Genomic DNA, 15,881 nt, shown 5'->3' with positions numbered 1-15,881 from the left:
AGCACCGAGAGGGATCTTCTTGACCACAACATCCTCCTGTGGGGAATAAAGAGAACCAGAGCATCCCAGCAGCCTTCTCCAAAGAGGACCCCAGCCAACTCTCACCACCACCAAAAACACCCACTGAGTGTTCAGCATGATGGATAAAATAAGTATACTACTGCATCACAGAATTTCAGAACAATGAAGTAAAGAGAATACCCATCCACAGGCCTCCAGAGAGAAAAACAGGGGACAGAAGACCAATGACCAAAATACAATAGCTTTGGACTCCTCAAAGTAATCATGGAAGCCAGAAAATAATGGAACAATGTCTCCAAAATTCTAAGGAAAAGTTATCTTCAACTTAGAATTCTGTCTTAAGCCAAACTATTAATTAGGAGTGAGAGTAGAATAAAGACATTTTGGGGCATTCAAGGTCTCAAAACATTGGTTCCACGTTGCCTTTCTCAGGAAGGGACTCGGTGATGTGCACCATTAAAACGAAAAAAGAAATCAAGGAAGAAAAAGACTTGAGATCCAAGAAAGAGAACAGCCAAGATGAGAGAGGTGAAAAAGATTCCCAAGAAAATAATGAAGAGAAATCTCAAGAAAATAACTGTGATGCAGGCTTAGGAACAACCCATGCATTTTGGAGTAGGTCAGAGGGCTCTGGGGGATTTCTTCAAGAAGGTGATATTATCATGTTGCCCAATATATTCGAATGTATTAAGAAGAGACCTACACAACTAGGGACAACTAGCTTGGAGGGTTGAATTAATGATAAACATACAGATAATGAAGCAAATGAAAAAGTAAGTCAATTATATCCAGGGAAAGTTTATTATTGTGTTTGAAAAAAAAAGTATAGCATACTACATGGCTCAGCTCTGAGTAGAATTTACGTAATCATAATACAGACACTGAACACTTATAAAAATTACATGGCTCTCCTGGAGAGATGGTGAGATAAGAAGGGTGTGCTGGAGAGATTGAAAAGAGCTAAATTTGCTTCATAATAAGAAATCAAAAGGTCATGTCTGAAACTGAAAAAAATCAAGAAGTAGCAATCTAAACATGCTACTGATATTTGGCGAAATGGGGGTAAATGTCACAAGCATCTGCTGAAATTTCTGAAAGTACGGGCTCTGGGGAGCAGAAAAGAGCAGGCAGCCGGCAGAGGCAAAGGAGACCTTTTTTCATGGCAAGCCTCTCTGAGTCTTCAGACTACATACATGTATGACCCTGAGAGACACTAAAACTAGATTTTAAAAAAAAGGAGAAAGAGAGAGAGAGAGAGAGAGAACAGGATGACACAGGTTATGGGGCGGGGGGTAGGGGGTGGGGGAGAGCTTCTGTACTCACAGGTGGTCTATTGCCCAGAAGCAAAGGGAGATTCTGGGACAGCAGCCCTGAAAAAAAATCTTGAGGCAGCAAGGAAATGTGATTTTTAGCAGTCATCCAGAAGTTCACCAAATTGCAGTCTTATCCCTAATCCTTGGGAACTCTAATAGGAAAAGGACTTGTTTTTTCAGAAATAGCTCTGTTCAAAACTGGAGAGGGTACAGGGCCCATCATTAAGGTTTTGAAAGTCATAACCCCTGGGCCCTAGAGGAGGTGCCTGCAGACAAAAGGCCTGGGAAACACACAGCAATGGCTTCCAAACTTTTTTTATTGTGACCTGCAATTTACATTACAACCCAGTACACACATGTAAATAACTTAAATCCAAAGTTTCACCCCAAATTACCTATTCTTACCTTTCATTTATTCTACTGTGTTCTATTCCTATCCCTTCCCCTTTCTTCTGTGTGCTTTGTTTTATTTCATTTTTTAAATGCTGGTTTTGACCTACTAAATTACTACCACTCAGACATCAAGCTTACAAAGCCCAAAACACTGGTGGGAAACATCTCGAAGGGACTTCTGTGAGTCTGGGAAGCACTGGTCCCAGAAGGGAGAGCACAGGGGCAGCTAAGAGTTAAAATCTCAGTGTTGTAAACTTGTTGGCTGTGAGATTCTAGCTGCATCACCTAACCTCCCGGGCCTCAACTTCTTGTCTCTAAAACTAAGATAACAAAACCCAGCTCTTCAGGTTCTGGAGACGACAGGTCTGCAGAGTGCCTGGCCCTCAAAAGGCCCTCAAAGATGTTCTTTTCTTATAAGTCAAAGGCATGATGCCCCAGTAACATAGACCCTTATGAGCGAGTCCTCACGTGTCCTTGAAATAGCTTAGTGGTCGAGACCTTGGCGTCTGGAGCAAGACAGTCTGGTCAAACCCTGCAACAGACATTTAAGGCACAGACAACTGGGGCAAGTTGCCCGACCTAGCTGGGGAGGACAATAATACCTGTCTCTTAGGGTTTTGTGAGGATTCAATGAGCTGACACAGACAAAGCATTTTGAATGGTTCCTGACCCGTGAACGTCGTGTAGGCGTTTACCAGTGTCACTGTGATCGTGTTGGCTGGACACATGAAACAAGTGACAGCGAGGCAGGCCCCACGGCTCCCGGGAGGGCATGAGACTGGACGTGTGGCGTGTCCCCACGGGCACAGCTGCACTGTGGTTTGCAGTCAGAGACTACGCTGACAGCGTTAAACCTTTGCACTTCATTTTCTTAGGATGGCCTGTTTTATCCACTGCCTCCCAGATAAAAATTGGATGTCACAGGAATGCTCTCCAGGCACTTGTGAGCATGCGTTCTCCCAGCCAGGAACCTCACTGCAAGTTGGTGTTTAACGGTTCCATTCCTGGCTAAGGCCTTCCCCAAAGCCCCTGGCCTCACCCTGGAGGTGAGGAGAGCGTGGCTATGTCAGAAAAACTTAGCGCCGGTTCCACCGCTGACGAGCAGTGGCCTTGGTCAAGTGACTTCAGTCCTCTGATTTCTAATTTTCTCCTTTTCAAAATGGGGTAGCGATCTCTAGTCTGAAGTAGGGCTGTTATTAAGAATAAATGTGAACGTTTGTATAAAGCCCGGCACACAGTCAGAAAGCCCGTTCCCTCTCCTTATTCTGAGTAAAGGAAGAGATTCAAAAACCAAGAGCCTCTATTACCATGACCTTCTCCTGCCTGTCTAAATATTGGGGCATCCCTGGGTGCGGGCTTTGCTGTTTACAAAGCATGTTTATGATCGTGATCGTACTTTGAGTTCTCAACAGACAGCCCAGCGAGAGAGAACTCCTCACCTACTTCTTACAGATACAGACATTGACTGCCCAATCCACGCGGCTTAGCAGGGCAGCCCCAGGACTCTGGCCCCTGTCCTGCATTGACTTCTTCTGTGCCTCTGGACAAATGGCTGCAGGACCCTGAGCTTCACCTACAAATTCCAGGGAATGGACTTGGTGATTTCTGAAGTCCTCCTAAAATCTGTGTATTCCGTACATCTCAGGGTTCCATGGGTGGAATTAGTTTTTGGCTGAACTGTGTCCCTCAAAAATTCGTATGTTGAAACCCTAACATCCAGGACCTCAGAATGTGACTGTATTTGCAGATAGGGCCTTTACAGAGGTGATTAAATTAGGATAAGGTCATTAGGGTCGGCCCCAGTCTAATCTGACTGGCATCCTCATAAGAAGTGGAAATGTAGACACACAAAAAGAGACACAGGCCGTGCACATGCACAGAGGAAAGGCCACGAGGACACAGGGAGAAGGAGGCCGTCTGCAAGCCAGGGAGAGAGGCCTCAGAAGGAACCAACCCTGCTAACCTCTTAATCTTGGACTTCCAGCCTCCAGAACTAAGAGAAAATAAACGTCTGTTGTTGAAGCCACTAGTCTGTTTTACTTTGTTATGGCAGCTGAGCAGACCAATGTCACTACTGTGACATTCAACTATGGACGGCCCCAGGCTAAGTGCTGTTGAGGTTAAGTTGACCACCACCGTCTGAGTCACTAGACTAAACAGTTTGGGGCGATCTGTGGAAGATCGTGGAAGTTGTTGTCTTTAGCTTTGCTTTGGTGTTTGTTTCGCTGGTTTCTATGTGCCTCCCCAGATTTCCCTTCCCTCTTCTTCTGGTAAGAGGTGTGCTGCCCAGTCACAGGGAAGGGCGATGGCTCCTGGCCATAATACCCACCTTTCTGACAACAAAGATTGGCCTGCGGAGAGGTCTGGGGCCCCAGCACGGCCAACAAGAACACCCCTGGGGTGGCCGTGCAGATGATGGTAATGACAGCTGACTTTGATGGCACGTTGCTGTGGTCACCTACTGTTTTTAGCCCTGTACAGCTAGTATCTCCTTGAGTTCTCAGACAATTCTATGAGGTGGTTTATTTTCTATTCCTTGAGAGGCTAAGTGACTTGCCTAAGTCACAAGGTGGTAAAAAGGCTGAGCCGGGATGGATACGCAGAGAGTCTGGCTCCAGCGCCCGTGCTCTCTGCTGAGGACACTAAGCTGGGACCACTGGTGGGTGTTTTCTCACTGCACAGAGGAGGCCTGTTTGGAGTCAGAGAGGCTGAGTCATTCGGGGTGATTGTGCCCAAAGAACAAGGCAGCAGACACGCCATATTTGAAAACCGAATGGAAGGCAATGGGATAATATTGGCCTCCTCTCTTCTCCACGGGCTTCCTCTGCCAGCACTGAGAGGGGACTGGCCCCTGGGTCCCCTCGAAGCCCCTCAGCGTGAGCTGTTCCCTGCGGGACCCTTGGGCAGGTCGTAGCTCACCTGCCCCCCGGCAAGGGTAAAGATCCCAACTCAGCTGACAGCCCCAGGCCCCTCCTTAACTGGCCTTCCTGCCCCTCGGTTGCAAAGGGAGATACTGTTACCCACCAGACAGAGTGCCCATGGGCTTTAACCACGAGCCCACGGTCTCCTATCGGGGAAGGAGCAGGTGCTCATTAGGGACCCCCATCGTTTTAGTGCAGCTGAGACAATGGCGCGCCTTCCTTGAATTGCTAAGATGTTTCTCTATCCCAGAGTTCACCGATCCTGCCTGTATCACCAGAACCCAAACCTACACTTTTCACACCTGGGCCAAGGGTGAGAGCCGCCTTGCAGAGTCTCTGGGATACCCTTTCCCAGGGGCCAGCACCCTCTCTGTCTTCTAAAGCTCCCTCGGGAAAAGGGCTTTCCCCTGCCCTGGGAATCTCCGCACACCAGGATCCGAGGCCTCGGAGGGTCTGAACTGCTCAAAGCCAGGCCCCCAATCAAAACACCCAGCACCTCCATCTATGAGGCCTTTGGGCTGGGGCGGTGTCCGCTTGCCTCTACACAGCCACTGCCCCCTACGAAAGAGGGAAAAATGCCCGAGCAGAGAATAAGATGTCCAGAGTCACTGACACCTCAGTGGACAGTCGTCTGCGGCTGCGTCCCTACTGGTCAGCTGACTGGGCGCCAGGCTGCGGATCCAGGAGGTAACGGATGTGGATTTTGTGCTGAGAAGTGGGAACGGCCCCAGAGCCACCTGCAGAGGAAGTTTGGGGTCAGGACTGGGGTGCTTGCGGCACTTGGGCGGGGATGGGGGTGTGCGAGGGCATTTGAAAGGGGATGGGTGGGTGGGAGGTGTGTAAAGAGCTCTGGAAACCTGCGTCCACACCTCAGGAGACCTTCACCGTGTGTGAGCTCCTCTTATCTGCTCTGCAGCTCGCGCCACGCTCCGAAACGGGGCGCCTGACTATCCTCACCTCATCCCCACTGGGAGTCAACTCAGGGTCTCTGACCTCACATGTCCAAGACGAGTATCTCAATTTTCCCTCCCAGACCCACTCGTCCCCCAAATCAATGAATCAACACCACCACTGACTCTGTAGCTCCATCCAAAATGCCCAGAAGTCACCCTCTCCATCTCTTTTCCCCAGTCACAGTGGGTCCTATGTGCTCCGTTTCCACGAGATCTGGCATCTGCCCGCTCACGGCCACCCCAGCGCTCTCACCCCACACAAGGCATCACTGGCCTGGACGGTGGCGTTCTCTGGACACTCCCCCGACCCCGGTTCTCTCCCTGAGTCACCCTGTTTTGTTTTCTGGATGGTACTTATCCGTAAGTAAAGTTACCGTGTTGATCGGTTTATCTGATGGTTACTGCCCGTCCCCTTCGCTGACTAGAATACAGGTCAGCCCCACAAGAAAGGGCCTTACCGTTCTTGTCTGTCACTGCGTCCCCAGGGTCTCCAGCAGCCCTTGGCACACCGAAGGTGCTCGGTCGTAGCTGCTGAATGACTGGAGAATTCTCATCTGGGTCCTCCCGTCCCCATTTTCCAGGGTTCAGAGAAGGAAAGAGATCCGCTCGGGCTGCCAGCTGGTGAACAGGAACGCCAGGACTGGATCCCGGGGCCCCTGACCCACAGGCCAGTCCGCTTTCCTCTCCAGTGCGCCGCCTCCTAGAAAACTCTTCCCAGACCTCCAACCCACAAGCCCACTAATGACCGGCTTGAGCTGAGAGCAGCTGTTCCGGGAGCTTCAAACCCTGAAGGCTGAGCTGCCGCAAATCAGACTCTCTCTGTAGTTTAAAGAGAGATCAGCAACGTCTGCAGCTTGGCAACTCGGGGCCCTCCCTGGACCCCTGAGGGGCCACCCCGGCCTGCTGTGGCCACCCCTGATGGGACACGGCTGAGTCAGTGGAAGGGCTTGTGGGGCTGAGTGCCCAGGACGGTCCTGGGCCCCATGCAGGACAGTAGCAGAAGCTGAGACCAAGCCTGGTGACTCAGTGGAACCCAGAGCAGGAGCTCGAAGGCCCAGGGGGAGCAGGGAGAAGGCACAGGCTGCCTGGGTCTTTGGGGCCCCAGCCCTCCTCCCAGGCTTCCAAGAGGGGGATCGCCCCTGCTCTGCCCTCAGTACCCTCCACTTAACTCATTTCTTTCCCCGGACTCTGGTCCTGCCTCAGCCCTGCCCCACATTCCAGCTTAAAACAGTCTCCCAAACAGGACACACAGGAGTTTCTAGCCTACTCGGGGGCCTACAACCAGAGCGGCCTAAGTTCTCGCTCACCTGCTTCAGCATTGGGAGGGACCACCTCCACACACAGGACTGAATTCCAGGCCCGGAAAGGTACGGGGTAGGGGACCTCTTGCATGGGTCTGCCCCTGCTCGGCTCACACACATTCCAGATACCCAGGTGCAAACACCTCAGCCCCCTGGGCCTTGAGGAAAGGTGGGGCAGGTTGTGGAATTTTCCCAAGTCATAAATGGAAAACATTTTAATGTCCCGAGCTCAGCAGCCAGGTTCCCATGCAGGCTGCGGGGCACTTAAGGAAGTGCCCACTCTCTCCTCGGCCTCTCCATCTGCAGAAAGGACAGAGCAAAGTTGACCCTTCGCTGATTTCCTGCAAAAGGAGATGGTATAATCTACTACCCTCTTTTAGCTCCTGAGAAAAGAAGATTGATCACACAGGCCCTTTAATGACAGGGGAGAGAGAGCCCCTGCTGTCTTTCTGTAAGTCAGTGTCAGGGAGGCTAGTGGTGGCCAGACCACGTCCCAGGTGAACTAAGGGAGCCACGTCGACTCGTGCCTAGGACGGGAGAGGACAGACGACCCAGCTCTCACACTACCCACCCCATCACCAGCGGCCCATCCGGGACACTCTGGCATCCCTGGCTTAGTTTGTTGCCTTCCATTTCTTCTTTGGCAGAGGAAACTAGACACAAGGGTTTATAAGAATGTGTGCTCATTCATTCATTCATTTGTTCACTTATGCAAGCATCATTGATTAGTCACCCTCTGTGTCCCAGTCCTGTGCTGGCATTGGGAACATTTCCAGGGATGGAAATGAATAAGACACCACCCCTGACCTCGCAGGCTTGGAATCTATTAGGAGAGACAGACAACAGGTTGGTGACCTCAGGGTGAAGTGTCAAGAGTAGCATTTTGTCTCGGGTGACAGGGAAGCGTAGATGAGCGGTACTGATTCAGGTTAAAGGGGTGGTTACTGGGGAGAGGAAAGAGGGTAATAGAATCCACAATACACGTCGGGAAAGATTAGAGAATCGATGTATTCTAGGGCCTGCAAATAGGTACATCAGACCAGATTTATTAACATCTTCTCTACTCCCTTCCAACACTTAAGTAGATCATACAAGTGTAATTATCTAGCCCAGAGCCTAGTGTTTTGCAGGTACTGGATATGTTTGCATGGGCATGTTGGTATGTGAGCGGGTTTTAGAAAGCTAATGGTTCTTCTGAAGGCAAGATGTCTTTTGTAAAGACATAATGCAGAATAAGATGTTTGGGTTTTTAAACAATATTTATTTATTTATTTATTTATTTTGGCTGCACTGGGTCTTAGTTACAGTATGCAGGATCTGTAGCTGCGGCATGTGGGATTTTTTTTTTTTTTTTTTTTTTTTTTAGTTGTAGCATGTGGACTTCTTAGTTGCGGTATCAGGGACCCAGTTCCCCGACCAGGGATCGAACCCAGGGCCCCTGCATTGGGATTAAAAGTTTGGATCACAGCTGTATTTTAAACTTGGCTTCTGCCTGATTTCTTTTGGGCTCCATCTGATTTCTCTTAGACTCTGAGTCCCATAAGACTGCATTGTTTGCTTAGCTGGACTTCAGGGTAAGAGGGGCCAGTTGGGCGGGCTTGGGTGGGGGGAGGATTTTATAGTTCCTCTAAGATGCTGTTCTCTCCCAACTGCCAATGCATTATTTTTCCCCCTTGGAAAACTTCAAAGATAATCCACCCCCTTCAGCGTACGAGTCCTGACTTGCAAGGATGCAGAAATGTCCACAGGGGAAACTGGCTTGGAAAACTGAGGTCAGGTCCAAGGAGAACAGGGTGGGCCCTACAGAGAGAGAGCATAGTGAGTCTGCCTCACTCGGGGTGCGCCAAGGCGGGAGGCACTCGCTGCAGAATTCCCAGCCCCAGGCTGACCTGACCCTTCTTGTGACAGCTAAACCACCTGGCCTGCATGGACCACGGCCTTCCTGAGGGGCCGGGGGAAGAGTCAGGCTGTTAGGTGGTCCTGGCAGTGTCCTGGTCACTCACATAGCTCATGACTCCGGGATGCCAGGCCACTGAGGAAGAATATATCCCACCGTCTCAGTCCATTCAAGCTGTTCTAAGAAAATAGCACAGATTGCGTGGCTTATAAACAATAGAACTTTATTTCTCACAGTTCTGGAGGCTGGAAGTCCAAGATCAAAGCACAAGCAGATTCGGTGTCTGGTGAGGGCCTGCATCCTGGTTCATAGCTGGTGTCTTCTTGCTCCGTCTTCATGGAGCAGAAGCAGCGAGGGAGCACTGTACGGTCTCTTTATAAAGGCACTAATCCCATTCATGAGGGCTCCACCCTCATGACCTAGTCACTTCCCAAAGGCCCCAGCTCCTAACACCATCACAGTGGGGATTAGGATTTCAACATATGAGTTTTAGGGGGGGGTACGTTCAGACCATAGAACCATTCTGAATATTTTCCTTCTCTTCTCTTTTCCTCCTTTCTTCTCCTCCCCTTCCTCCCCCTCCTCCTCTTCCACCTTCTCCTCTTTCTTTTCCTCTCTCTCTCTCTCCCCCTTCCCCCTTCTCATAAGCCTATGGCATCATCACAACAACCATTTTCAAGGAGGGCTGATTCTGTTTCTTAACATTTTGATCCTATAATGAAGCATTTACCTGAAAGTGACTCACAGGGGGTTCTGCAGAAGTAATTTCTCTGTGTGTTCACCATCTGTCACCCGTCCCTTGGTTTCCCACATCCTTGAGAGCATTAGTAGGCCCATCTCAGGGTGCCTCTCCCTGTCTGCTGCCGGTTCTGTCCTTGGACCAGAAACAGTCCTATCATGAGATGGTAGTCAGGGTAGTGGCAGGCTGCGTCCCCGCCAGGAAGTGCCCTGAGTCTGTGCCTGAGGACTGTGGCTGAACCACAGGGTATGTTGTTCTGCTCCGTGCCCTGTCTTATTTTCCTCGTGTCAGGTTCCAAACAGAGCTACTTCATGTTCAAGGAAGACAAACAAGGCAGCTAAGACATTCAGGAATCCTGCCAGCTTGATTGTTTCTTATTTGCTCATGCTGTGGTTTAGTCTAGAATGAGCAACACGCACGACCCTTCTCAGACGGGGCACAATCAGAGAATCAGTTGGCGCACAGATATGGTAAAAAAAAAAACATCATTTATTGGGTTCCTACTCTGTGCCAAACTTCTGTCAGGCATTTTATAGGCATTGCTTCTAATCCTCACAACGACCCATAGTGGGAGGCATTGTTACCCTTGATGTGTAGGTGAGGAAACTGAGGCTCAAAAGGGTTAGATATTTGCCCAAAGCAGCCCAACAGCAAGTGGCAGAGCCAGGATCAGACCCAAGGTTCCCAAAGCCCGAACTGGGCACTCAGTAGACTTCGTCCCCTCCTGGCTGGTCAGGATGGGGTGGGAGAGAAAGTGTGTATCCCATTTGCTTCAACTTCTATGGGGACAGTCAGTTTGAGTTGATTTGGGGAGAGCAGTGACGTATAAGGGAGATTAGGGAGGTCTGTCCTTGCAGTACAATTCTTGGAAAGGGGGTGAACATGAAGACCCACAGACTGGTTTCCCCCAGAATCCCTCCCCAGTGATGGATAACAAGCATGCCGTTATCTTTTTTGACTTGGCCCTGTTTCTGCCTCTAAAGCCCATGCTTATGGTCTAGGTCTTCTTAGTGATAGAAAGATCAACTTTATCCCTGTATGTGACAACTTCTCCTGACACCCAACCTTGGCCTCTGTATCATTAGAGATTGGCTGGTGGAAATGAAAAGAATAAAGTCATCAGCCGCTAGGAGCACTGCCGAGTTCGTGAAGCAACTGGGAATCGGCCGTGCTTCCATCAGGGGCAGACTTCTGCGGCAGGCCCTAGACTTCCTCATCCTGCCTTCTGGTCGGGAGCACCTCACCCCACCCCACCCGCCAGACTAAAACAAGGCAGAGAACAAGCAGGCGCTACCCAAGATACGGGGGTACAGCCTTGCCCGTGAGTGTCTCACCTGCTGGCTCTCACCCCAGCCTCATTGCAAACCCACAGGACTCTTTCTCTCTGTCTAGCTGGCCTTGACCTCTTGCTGACCCAAACTTGAAGTATCTGCCAGGCCCTGCCACTTTGCAGCTTCTGGTCCTGCCTTCTGCCCAGCATGATACATTCTATTCGGTGGGTGGGGAGGATCATGGAATCCTGGGTCAGGAAGTGCCTGAGCTTGAACCTCTCGTTCCAGTGATTTGACAAAGGTCTAATCAGTAACAGAGCCAGGACCGGAGCCGGGATCTCCCAGTTCCTATCCAAGGCTCTTTCCATCATTCAAAGGAGGTGAGATGATGCTTAGAAGAATCTAGAAGGCTCTCCTCTGACCATCAGGGCTGCTTCACCTCCATCATTAGTGGCATTGTTTCTGCTTTCCTTCCAGAGCTGGGAGTGCCAGGGAGGCCTCATTCCAGCTGTCACTCAAATGTGCTGGTGCTGGGCCTGGAAATACTCTGCAGCATCTTCTAGATGGTGAGTCGTACAAATGTCCATAAGATAAAAGTGCAAATTCCGCAGGACAAGCCACGGTGGAGAGGAGAGTGACCGGGTGACAAGAGTTCACACTTGCGTGCAGTGTCCTGGGCTTCTTAAACAAACCAGCAAGCCGGGCCTGTAATCAGGCCCACCCTCAATGTTCGAGAGGTCTAAAGCCAACACATAAATGGAGGCCCACGTGCCATGTGTCCAAATATTTGAGAGTTGTAAACGAAGCTAACAAACTCTTAGACAATGTTTGTTCTTTCCTCTTGCCTGGACAAACATATCTTTATAACAACCTCAAAGGCAGGTTTCAATTCCAAATCCTTGGACTCCTGGAACGCCAGGGGCAGGGAGGTGAGATCTCAGCCCCACCCGTGGCCTTCCCCCTTTCCTTTCTGACCTGAGGGCCCTTGCGCTTATGCAGGAGAAGCCCCATCCTGAGAGTCCAACCTTCACCCACACTCCAGAGACCAGGAAAGAGGCCTGCACAGGCCCAGATGCTGGCCACTTGGGCAGGAAATTCCTGGATCCTGGATGCTTAGAGCACAGAATAGGGAAGGAATGGATTTGGAGTGGGCACGTTCTCTGGCCTCATGGCCCCCTTACCTGGAGGAGGCCCAGAGCAGGGCTCTCTAAAGCGTGGGGTCCAAGGCAGGCCCTCTTGCCCATGTATAAGGCTAGTACTACTAAAATGATTTCCATTTTACAGATGAAGTAACTATAACTAAAACTTGAGGGACGCCATACAGGCACACGCCAGTCGCAGAAGAGCTAGGGCTTCAACCTGAGCCTGCCGGCCTTCAGATCCCCTGCTGTGCCCCTTCCCCCAACACCGCTCTCCCCGCGGTCCAGCATCCCCTGGGAAACGCAGTGAGCCACTCCCTGCCAGGCTCTCAACACTTCTTGCTGCTAGCAAGATGGAAACAATCTCTTTATTGGCCTCCTTTCCTCCCGTCTTGTCCCCTCATCCATCCAGGTTTTCTAAGACACAATAGCCATGACCCTCATCCTTCTTAACCCCCTGTCTTCAGGGTCATGTTCAAAGACCTCACCTTGGCCCATCATGCCCTCTTGCACTCTTCCTCTCAGCCATGGTCAAGCCCCTTCTGGCCTGAACACACTCTTGCAAATGCTGTTCCTCTCCTGCCACGCTCCTTGTCAGGCCTCCCTGCTGCCTCTCCTAGCCAGCTCCCTCGTCCTCCTCAGCTGGGCTTAGACGGCATCTGTCACCTGCCCAACTCCAGTTCTAAGGTGGATGCTCTTTGTTAATTACTTCCTACACCAATAAACGGCAGGCACCGCACCCGATACTTAGCACCGGCTGGTACAGAGCGAGCCGCCCATAAATGCTCATTGACCCCCCTGGGCTCCCTACAGGATGGCAAGCTGGTCCCCACGTCCCTTCAGTGCTTCTGCCTGAGTCAACCCCTTCTGAGAGATAAGGGCAGCAAAGAGCCATTATCCTTGCCAACATCAATGCCTCCAAATGACAAACACTTCCTGGATCCTCTTAAAATGCTGGGTCCATGATGGAAAAGTCCCTCCCAAAGGCAGATGGTAGAAACTAGAGGACTCTGGCCGGGGACTTCGAGCTCTAATCGCTCCCTGGAGCAGGGGAGGGTGTCATCACCCTACGTGTCTTCCGGAAATAGAGCCAAACAGAAATTTCTTCTTTCCTTCCTTCTCTCATTCAATGAATGGGGACCAAATTTTCATCACCAGGAGGGATACACAGGAGCCTCAGACAAAGGAGTTTGTCCCTGAGTAGCTTAAAAAGGCTGGTGGGAACAGGTAAGACTAATTTAGAGAGTGCTTTGTGCTGTGGGAGCTGAAGACAGCAGAGACCCATCGCAGGTGTGCATTCTTTGCATTCCCTGGGGGAAAGGCGAGTCCTTACAAGGGTCTGCCAGGTCCATGGGATCTGCCAGCACCCCTGCCCTGTCACCTCCCTGGCATCATCTCCCACAACTCTCGTCACCCACCCCTCACCCCCACACCGCACTCCTGCACGAGGCACCCCTGCGCAGGCACGTGTGCCCACAAGGTGCCTTCGCATTGGCTGTTCCCTCTGCCTGGAACACCCTTCCTCCCCTCACCTCCTGACCAATCCCCTCATCTCCTTCAAATCTCTGCTCACAAGTCACCTTATTCACGAGGTCATCCCTGGCCATCGCACATGGATCGAGCGCATTGTGGTTACCGAGGCTGCCTTGCCCATTGCTTGGAGGGACCACGGGGTCAGCGCAGTGCAGAACAAAGTGCCCTAGATTCGGGGTCAGACCAGCTGGCTGACTCTGAGTAAGCCCCCTAACCTCTCCAAGTTCGGTGTCCTCACAGGTAAGGTAGGGAGAATAGATCTTGAGTGCCCTATTTCACAGGACTTCTGCAGGATCAAAAGAGACAATGCCTCACTCATCTTGCCTCTTGAAGATTAAATTGGATCCATAGGACTGATCCAAAAGGCAACTTTAGAATCGGTGTGTTGTCACCAAGTCCAGACTCACTCTCCCAGGCTCGGCCCAATGTTCCCTGATCCGAAGGGCCACTGGAGGGGAAGAGCTCCCAGGTGGCCCAGCTGCTCTGGGCTCCAGCCCAGCCTCACAGCACCTCATATAAAAGACAGCTCCATTCAGAGCAGGAGACATCAGGTATGTACTCCAAGCACGGGGCCATCTTCTCTTTGTCATAGTGTTTCTTGACATTGCTAATTACAAAAACTATTCGCTGTAGAAAATGTAAAAAATTAATGCAAGTCTGTAGAAGAAATGTAAATCCTCTGTTATTACGCCATCCAGAGAAAAACCACAGCTAATATTTGCATATACCCTCCCAATCGTTTTTCTACACATATAAAAGAATTAGATATTGTTAGAATTAAAGCTTTCATCATGTCTTATTTACTTTGACATTGGATGTTCCAGTCTTATTTATTTAGCATGAGGTCATTAGCATTTTCCTATGTCATCAAATTTTTGTTGAGAATGTTATTTGGATGGCTACATGCTATCCTGTGCTAGAGCGCGAGCTATAACTCAGTTGACCCCGTCACATGGTTAGGCAGTAGACTCGAGACTGTTCCAGCAGAGATCGGGCTCTTCTTCCTCGTCTTGCTCATCTCTGCCTTGCCGACTCTCCTGGTCCTCATCCAGGCCTGTATGTACCAGGCAGAATGGGAAGCAGTGGGCAGAGACCCTGCCTGACCTGGACAGGCTGCCTGTCTGTGTGAAGACAGAAGACAATGTACTCGCAAGAAGCAGGAGCTCCATGCCAAATGAGGGGCTGGGAGGGTGAAGACGGGAGAGAGCATTTCCAGATGGGGTGGGACGGCTCCACTAAGGAGACACTGGAGCATCTGCCACATGCTGGGGCCGGAATACACTAGTGAGCAGCGGGGCAAATGCTGAGTATTCAGCCAGGGTCGTGTGGCCAAGGACAGCCAGCCCAGGAGGATGCCGAGTTCCTGAGTGGGACCACGTCTTCTACCTGCAGACATGATTCCTGCCCCTCAAAGCCTACAGCCTCGGAGGCAGACAGATACTAATCAAATAGCCTCACAAATAAAGATAAAGTGACAACTGGCCCAGGAAGGAGATGATCACCTAGGTTCCTTCAGGAGGCAGAAGTGCAGCCCACCCCGGGCCGGAGGAGCAGGTGTAGAAGGACCTGGAAGAGCATCGGTCTGGAGAGCAGAGCGTCAAGCTAGGCCAGGCCCAAGAGGTAGGCAGAGCCAGACCACACGGGCCCGGTGGCCATGCTGGGTTTTGGTCCTGGAAGGGATGGGAGCTGTTGGGGGGCTGTAAGCAGAGAGAAGCCAGGATGGGCTTTCCATGCTGCAGCGTTTGCTCTGGCTATGGAGGAAGGGCTGGCTCAGGGGAAGAGGTGGGGAGCCAAGAGCGGGTGCAGGGCAGTGAGCAAGGGGCTGGTGCTGGAGCTGGGGTGAGCCCACGTGATCCAGGGCAGTGCACAGGGGATGGGAAGAAGTGGAAGAATTGGATCCATATTTAGCAGCTAGAGTCCAGAGGTTGGGTCAATGCTGTGACTCTCCAGAAAACCCCTGTTCGAGTACACTTGCTGGTTTAGCACCACCAGCCCGTTCGCATGAAGAGGTGCTCCCATTAGTGGGATGCCTCCTTAGACAAAGCCCTTAGCGGACGTCCTAGAGAAGAGGGAAGGAAGGAAGTGGGACAGGGCCCAGATGGGGAGTTGCAGTGAAGGACACGGGCACCAGGGGGCAGCACAAGGGTCTCAGGCACAGTGGGGGCTGAGTCCCACAGAAAACAAGGCCAGCCACCTTGGGTCACGTCACTTTGCAGTGTGTACACCTACCCTGGAAATAACGACGCCTGCCCTGCACCCCCAGTGCTGTTGTGAGCATGGCAGATGAGATAACTTTGAAGGACCCTGCAAACCCCAAGAGTCTGGGAAAAGAACTTGGCCATGTCTAGGCTGCCACAAGAGTAAGGCAAACTTCCAGTAGTCAGCCCTGGGGGACAGAGG

At 51.1% G+C, this 15,881-nt stretch overlaps 2 protein-coding genes across 4 annotated transcripts in view; both read right to left on the bottom strand.

The window, feature by feature from the left end:
* BLK (BLK proto-oncogene, Src family tyrosine kinase) overlaps nt 1–14,075 on the bottom strand; it is a 76,785-nt gene extending 62,710 nt beyond the window's left edge. For all 3 annotated transcript variants that reach the window (XM_082469288.1, XM_082469290.1, XM_082469289.1), the window contains exon 1: nt 6,909–14,075. The gene's annotated coding sequence lies outside the window, so the exon portion shown is untranslated. The remainder of the gene's footprint in view (nt 1–6,908) is intronic.
* The window catches only part of GATA4 (GATA binding protein 4), a 343,627-nt gene that overhangs the window by 255,155 nt on the left and 72,591 nt on the right, over nt 1–15,881 (bottom strand). The window lies entirely within an intron of this gene.

The sequence above is a fragment of the Balaenoptera physalus genome, assembly GCF_965194825.1.
Source record: "Balaenoptera physalus genome assembly, chromosome: 7".
In the NCBI taxonomy this organism is placed as follows: Eukaryota; Metazoa; Chordata; class Mammalia; order Artiodactyla; family Balaenopteridae; genus Balaenoptera; species Balaenoptera physalus.
The sequence above is the reverse complement of the archived record's forward strand: the minus strand, read 5'-3'. Positions and strand labels throughout refer to the sequence as shown.